The following is a 7640-nucleotide window of genomic DNA, read 5'->3' on the forward strand; positions in this document are numbered from 1 at the left end:
CAAAGATGAGCTAATTCTGAGGATAGCTAAGGTGAAGCTGAATTTGAATGAGAATGAATATATATGTGTGTGTGTGTGTGTGTGTGTGTGTGTGTGTGTGTGTGTGTGTCTATTTATCTATATATACCTGAGTAAATATGCAGATAATTATGTATATATATGAACATATATACATATATCTATATATAAATATGAATATGAATATATAGATATGTCTATATACATTCAATATATATAAATCTTATATTACGACCATAAAAGGCCTATAAAGCCTAAAATTAACTGAATCAAATCATTCACAGAGAAATAGATGCAACATAACATAAACATATTTATAATACAGAACATAGATCTCGTGACTAAGTATAAACAACCAAAGGTCTTTATAGCCTGAAGCGTCTGAAAAGGAGGCAAGGTTTAAAAGGAGTTCATCGAAGACAAAAAAGCATACCCCCAAAAAAGATCAACCTAAACATTATGAGCCCGTCAAGCAGAAACCCGAAGGCTTGCCATCCAGAAGGAGCCTCAACCTTTCTTGCCTTGCTTGTGAGGAAGCCTAGAACTGGAATTCTCTGGCTTTGCTGCTAGAGGGTCTTCAGGGGAGGGAGGGATTGGCATGTTATCTGAGATAAAAGTGATATTCTCTGCCTCAAGATAGTTAATCAGCCATTTCTCCCGGGATGGTTTTTTGACTTGTAGAATCCATGTGAGGAAGAGGAAGTTTTTGCTTCTGATAGGGCGATAGGCTTCAAAAGCCACGGGATAAAAATCCTCGATCATCAAGATGGGGAATCGAGGAACTGGGTTGTTCTTTTGGATAAGAATATCATAATCCCGGGGTTTAGGAACCATAAGTTCCTCATCTATGTTGATCACTACCCTTTCTAATTCACCCAAGATGTCTTTTTTGAAGACCTTCTTGCACAACTTCACCACTATATCTTTGTCTTTCTCTAAATGCATAGCAATGGCTAGAAACATTGTTGCAATGTCAAGGTTCGCTCTAGTTCAGTCCTCATTCATGATGAAGTCTTTCCCTAGAGTTTTCATCACAGCTCCTATGATCAACGGGTTCTGTTGGGCAAGAATGTCTTTCATTATTTCCTCCTTAATCTCACCAACAAAGGCCATCTGGCGTTTCAGCCCTAGAAGCATGAGAGGGGTATCCATCGTAGCTCAAATGAGAACTGACTAGGGAAACTAGCTTGGCAATCTAAATAGAGCTGCCAAGTTAATGCTTCATGATGAGTAGCTGAGCTATTCATAGATCGTAGGGTCATGATGTAAGGAATGTGATCTCCGAGGATCAAGGCCATAATTACCACCGCCTTAAGCCTTCAAGCTGAGGGTACTTCATCTTTCAAATCACTGAGGAATCGTCACCTCAGCTTTACTAGGGAGCCATCAATGTAGATTTGATCGAGGAGGAGAAGCTGATGTATGATGTTCGGCCCAGGACATTTCATGCGACTGCTGAGGTTCGCTAAATTTAGATGATCTCTAGAAAAATGGTGGAGAGGATAGCTAGGTTAATTTTAATCCTAGTAGAAAGCAATATCTATATGAATGGTAATACCTATATATCCATGACTACATATTTTGGAATATGCAGGCATGTTTATATACCTATGCCTATTCATATATGGTATTGCCTCCTACTAGTCTTAAAACTTATCATTCCAATGCCGATTAATCAAAAAAGGATATCTATTTAGAGAGAACCACAATTCTAAATGAAGCTCGGTCGAAGAATGATTTTATACATGACTCAAATATATAAGAATAAAAGAGTCCTATATATATATATATATTGATATATTGTTGGCATATGCACACTCCAATGAGACATTGTATGTGATTGAAGGTGTGTCATTGATGGCAACCTTGCAATCCTATGACACCGGCAAAGACATTATACCGGCATCAGAAAATCACACACACCGGCACTCAGGACACCGGCACCGGCACAAAAGAAAGGAAGTATACCGGCACAGAGGCCGATAGGATTTTGTTTTATCATATTTTGTTTATTATTGAAAAACTTTGTAAGCCGACTTGGCAAATTGTAAAATGACTCTTATATATAAAAGAGATCATTATAGATATCAGAAAAAGAAGACAATAAGTATAAGGAAAATATTAGGCAGACCTATTGTGTGAAATATAGGTTAAGGGGTATATGTAAAGAACAGAGTAGGAACCGGTACTAAATCTGGCATTGAAGATGCTATTGTAAATCAGTACAAGTTATTGGATTTGTATAATCCTCATTGTAAGTCAGTGAGACTTCCCATTGAGCAATGAGCTCTAGGCAGTTGGCCTTCCTGCATGTGCAGACCCCTATTGTAAGTAATATTCTCTTATTGGCCAGTGAGTGAATATTGTGGGTCACAAATCCCATCGAGGTTTTTCCCACACCGGGTTTCCTCGTTAAAATCTTGTGTTATGGTGTGCTTTTCATGTGGATGTTCTTGATTCTATTTATTGTATTATTTCTTGCATATCGGTACACTATTATATTATGTTCTGCATGTTTTAAGTTAAGAAATTCCATTCACCAGTCAGATACTAATTCACCCCCCCTCTCAGTATCTGTGGGATTCCTAACAATTTGTATCAGAGCTTGGTCCTCTATTTTCAGAAGCCTAACAGCTTGAGGAAGATCTTGACACTGGTAAAGATGGAAAATCTAATGAAGCAACTTGAAGGAGCTCTTACAGACTATGATGCAGAGAAATTGAAAAATATCAAACTAGAAGATGATTTAAGGGCAGCTCAGGATATCATTCAAGCACTTCAAGAAAATTTTACTGTTGCAAGAAATAAGAGAAGAGAACTTTGTGAAAAATTGCAAAATGAGAATGATGAAAAGGAATCACTTAATGATATGATAAGCAAGTTGAAACAAAAGATCATGACAACAAAGAATGAGATGCAGGATATGACTATGAGATTTTGCAAAGAGATTGAGGATAGGAAGAAGAATGAAGAAGAATTGACCAAAAGACTAAGTGATGCAGCAAATGAGAACACAAGACTTAGCTATGAAAATGACATGTTGAAGACAGATCTGATGCATACTCAGAATGACTCAAATGAACTGATGAGACAAAAGGAAGTCTTAGAAAGAGAACTAGAAACTACAAATCAACATAAAGAAAAACTCAAGAAAAGCTCAGAGGAACTTGGCACCTTGCTGAAGAATCAAAAACCTAAAGGTGACACTTCTAGAATTGGCTTTGAAATTGGTGAAAGCTCTGGTACTGCAAATACTCAGAATCACAGCAAACCGGTAAGACAACCTAATGCTTATAAATTCAATGGAAAATGCTTTAACTATAATAAGTATGGTCATAGAGAAAATGAACGTAGATCTAGAAATTATCAGAATATCAACACACCCACCAATCAATGTTCTAAATGCAACAAAGTTGGTCACAACTCTGAAAACTGCAGACTGAATGTGAGATGTTATGTTTGTGGAAGATTTGGACATTTATCTAATCAATGCAGAACACAAACCGGCATAGGTTATGGAAAAGCTATTCAGAAGAATAATGTAACTTGTTATGCATGTAACAAGATTGGGCATATTGCTAAATTTTGTAGAAGTAAAGGAACACCGGTAGACAACAAAAGTTCTAGCTTGAAAGGTAAAGAAAAATTTGAAGAGGTTAAGCAAGAATTCTCAAAACAGTGGATTAAAAAAGTTGATCTAAATATTGGGAATACTCCTCCACCGATAGAACAAACCAATGCTTCACCGGCAGGACAAAGTGATGCTTCACCGGAAGGACAAAGCAGTGCTCCACCGGCAGGAAGTTCTTCATCCAATTGAAGAAAGTTTCCTTGAGGGTTTGGCAATCTAATGACACATGTATTATTATTCCCTCGATTAGAGATAAGAAGTTGAAAATTACTTATTACTGGAAAACAATATTAAGTGAATACTTAACCGGCATGCAATTAATGTGGTAGATGGAAAATAGACACTATAAAATTAAGGTTTTGGCTCCATTTCATTTCACCGAGATTTCAAATTTACGAAGAGCGCGAAGATTCCGAGCTAAGGCATTTCAAGAAAGAAGCAAGAACACTCCAAGCAATCATCCATCCTAAAGGTAGTAAAAGGTATTTAATCATGGCGTCCACCTCTACAATTGAATATATAGCAAACTCTACTGTTGTTGAAGTGATAAAAAGACCTAGGCCCGTATTTCAATTAGTTCCCGAGATAGCAAAGAAAGATGATACATTAGGTGCTTTTTCTCAAATTCGTAAGGGAATTGTCTATGCTGAAGACCCTAGAATGTACATCCATTACAACATTGAGGAACTAGGAGATGAAGAAATTAAAACCATGTTTAAAACTATGATATGTGATAAAACTGGCAATGTAAAAGATGAACACAAAATCATTGAGACCCTAGGATTTATAGAGATCCTTAGAATTCCTAAATTTCCCAAGGATGTGATTAGGCTAGTCTTAAGCAGCGTACATGGTGAGTTTTTCTGGTTAGATGCAGTCCACAAAATCACCAAGGAAGCTGTGAAAGCTATCAAAGGGTTACCGACCACCGGTAAAAGACCAGATAAAACCAAGAAAGTTTCCAATGACCTAGTTATAAACCTAACTGGTGCAACATTCGACAAGAGGTCCCTAAGAGTTAATGATGTAACACACATTAATGTGAGATTCATCAGCATGATATTAGGGTATAAAGCTACTCATGCAAATAGACTCAATTTAGTTTCAAGTTTATGCATTAAGAGTGCTTATGATATGATCACAGATAATGCAAAAATTGATGTATGTAAGTGGTTAAAAGATGAATTAATTGACAACCTTGGAAAGATCAAGAAGGAGAAGAAAGGAACTTTCAGGTTTGGAAATCTGTTAGTATGTCTGATGTTACATATAACAAAACAGGTTCCCAGTATAGGCTACAAAGAACTTGGATATGATATACTGGTAGGAAAACAGTTAACAAAACTATTCAATAACATGGGAAAAGACAAGGAAAACAATATTCATGACTTCTTTCAAGCATTAAAGGCCAAAATGAAGAAAAGAATAAGGTTATCACAAAAGATTGTTGACAAATACAAAGATGAAATATGCTTTGTAATCGAGAAAGATGAAATCTGGATGCAAGCAGTCATCCCTAGAACAATCTGGGTAACAGAGATGGGTTATGAGATTGATGATCACATAGTTGAAACTTATGCTAAAGCACTTTTGGAAGCACCAAATGAACCTAAGGAAGAAGTATTTGGTAGTGTTGAAACCATAGAAAGTCAAATACAATCTAAGAAGAGAGTGAAAAAGGTTGAAGCAATTGTGAGAAGAGGTTCCAGACAAGCAAAAGCCATCAAAGAAGATGTATTGAAGAAAACCGGTATAACAAAGGATGAGTTAGCAGCTCCACAACCTGAAACTCACCTATCACCGGTAGGTACTTCTTCGGAAGGTGACATGCCTGCAACTTTCAAAAGAGTTGTAAGAAAAAGAGATTCCTCACCGACAACCACACCTTCACCCAGGAGGACAAGGCAAAAACAACAAGCAATGAGATCTCCGGTAAGAAAGGCCACACCAAAGAAGAAATTGACACCCAAGAAGAAGAAAAGGACAAGCAAAGACTTGGCCCCTCTTGATATACTGCTAAATGAGATCATAGAGGAAGGCAAATTGAAGAACATAGAGAAAATATATGACACCTTAACAGCTGATGAAAAAGAGCAAGTTGAAAATAGTGTTATATTGCACATGGATATGTATAAGAAGTTTTTAATGGAAGTAGTCAATGAAGTTCCAGATGAACTATTCAAAAGACTAGAAGCAAGAAGACAAGCAGTAATAGAACTGGATAAGAAAATAAAAATTGAAAAGCTACTAGTTGTATATCCGGTAAACTCTCCCAAAGAAATTGATAACCTAATTGCTCAAGCCAATAGGATAGTATTTTCTACTGCACACCGACACATTGCTTTAATGGTTGGAAGAGTAAATGAGGTGACTGAAGAGACTGAAGATGGATGGGACATATTCATAGTTGAGAAAGAAAAACAAGAAGAATATAGGAACCCCAAACCCATAAAAGTTTATCAGAAAGATAGAGACAAGGGGAAAGGAAAAGTTGGTGGACCACCTAGTATCAAGGTTAAAGACAACTTACCTCCACCTCCTTTAATTACTCCACCGGTAAAAATAGAAACTACAGATGATCAACCGATAGTTGAGAGTATGGATGTAGAGGATAATAATCCTAATCCTAAAGTCTTATATACTGTGGATGTTGATACTCAGAAGATCAACATAGTGGTAGACAAAGATACAACTGATAAGACTAATATGGCTAGTGAGCCTCCGGTAGCTAAGGAAACTGATAACACACATGAGAAACCAATAGAAGATAAAGAGCAAAAGGTAGAGACTCAAACACAGACTGAGACAACACAACAAACAGAGCAAAAGGCTCTGGAACAGCAACAACAACTGCAACAGGAATAGGTACACAAGGAAACAGTGCCACCGACAACTAGTGAAGCAGAAAAACCATTGCTTGAAGAAATGCAGACACAAACAGACCTACCAGAGGTCAATACAAGCTTGGTTACTTCCACCAATACTCAGATTGTTGATTCATCATCAGGATACAAATCAACTAATGTGACTGAGGTACTATTAGATTCAATCAAGAAAATAACCGACTACAGCTCACAAGCTTACAAAGCAATTGATGATACCATACCAATTTTGAAGGTAATTGCTCCTAACTGTAATATAGATAAAAAAGATTCTTTAGGACAACTTGATACACTATGTAAATATATCACATAAAACATTGAGAAAATAAAGGAAGAGTCATTGAAGGATAAGGTAGAAATTGAAAAACAGAAATTCTTTGATGAGCAAATAAAGAAGTGTAACAGAGATTTTGACACACTTCTACTGGAATTATGTAATTTGTTGAAAGAGTACAAAAATTTGTACAAAGATACCTATAAAACAAACTTTTTGACTGTAGATATAGACAAGAAAATGAGCAAGGCATAGGATGAGATCAATAAACTTGCAGATAGTTTTGTCAACTCACCTGATACACTATCAGTTTTTGAGGAGAAGATAACAAATTTTGAGGAAGAACTACTTAAATTGGAAAGAGAGAAAGAAAGAATAGTAAATAAGGCAAAGCATTTGAGGTCAAAGCTAAGTCCAAGATTGGACTATCTAGCATCTCTACGGAAGGAAGTATCTAAGGCATTAATACAGGGAAAGAAAACACCGGCAGAGCATTTGCAGCATCTCACCGATACAGTACAGAGAACAGAGACAGAAATAAAGGATAGCAAAAAGTTTATGGACAGTATAAACTTGATTTTGGGAGATATTTTTCAAATTGTAACCACCCAGTTACAAGGTTGAAACTACAAACTCTACTGACATCTTGACAACCTTTGTCATTGATGCCAAAGGGGGAGTAGTAGGATGAGAAAATTCAATGTCATAGGAATCATATGCTTAGGGGGAGCACACACATTTTTGGTAACATTTTTGGACTTCACATTTTTGGATCATTTTTGAAATTTCTCATGAGTGTTGCCATCAATGCCAAAGGGGCAGATTGTTGGCATAT

This window comes from Cryptomeria japonica, chromosome 7 (genome assembly GCF_030272615.1).
Source record: "Cryptomeria japonica chromosome 7, Sugi_1.0, whole genome shotgun sequence".
In the NCBI taxonomy this organism is placed as follows: Eukaryota; Viridiplantae; Streptophyta; class Pinopsida; order Cupressales; family Cupressaceae; genus Cryptomeria; species Cryptomeria japonica.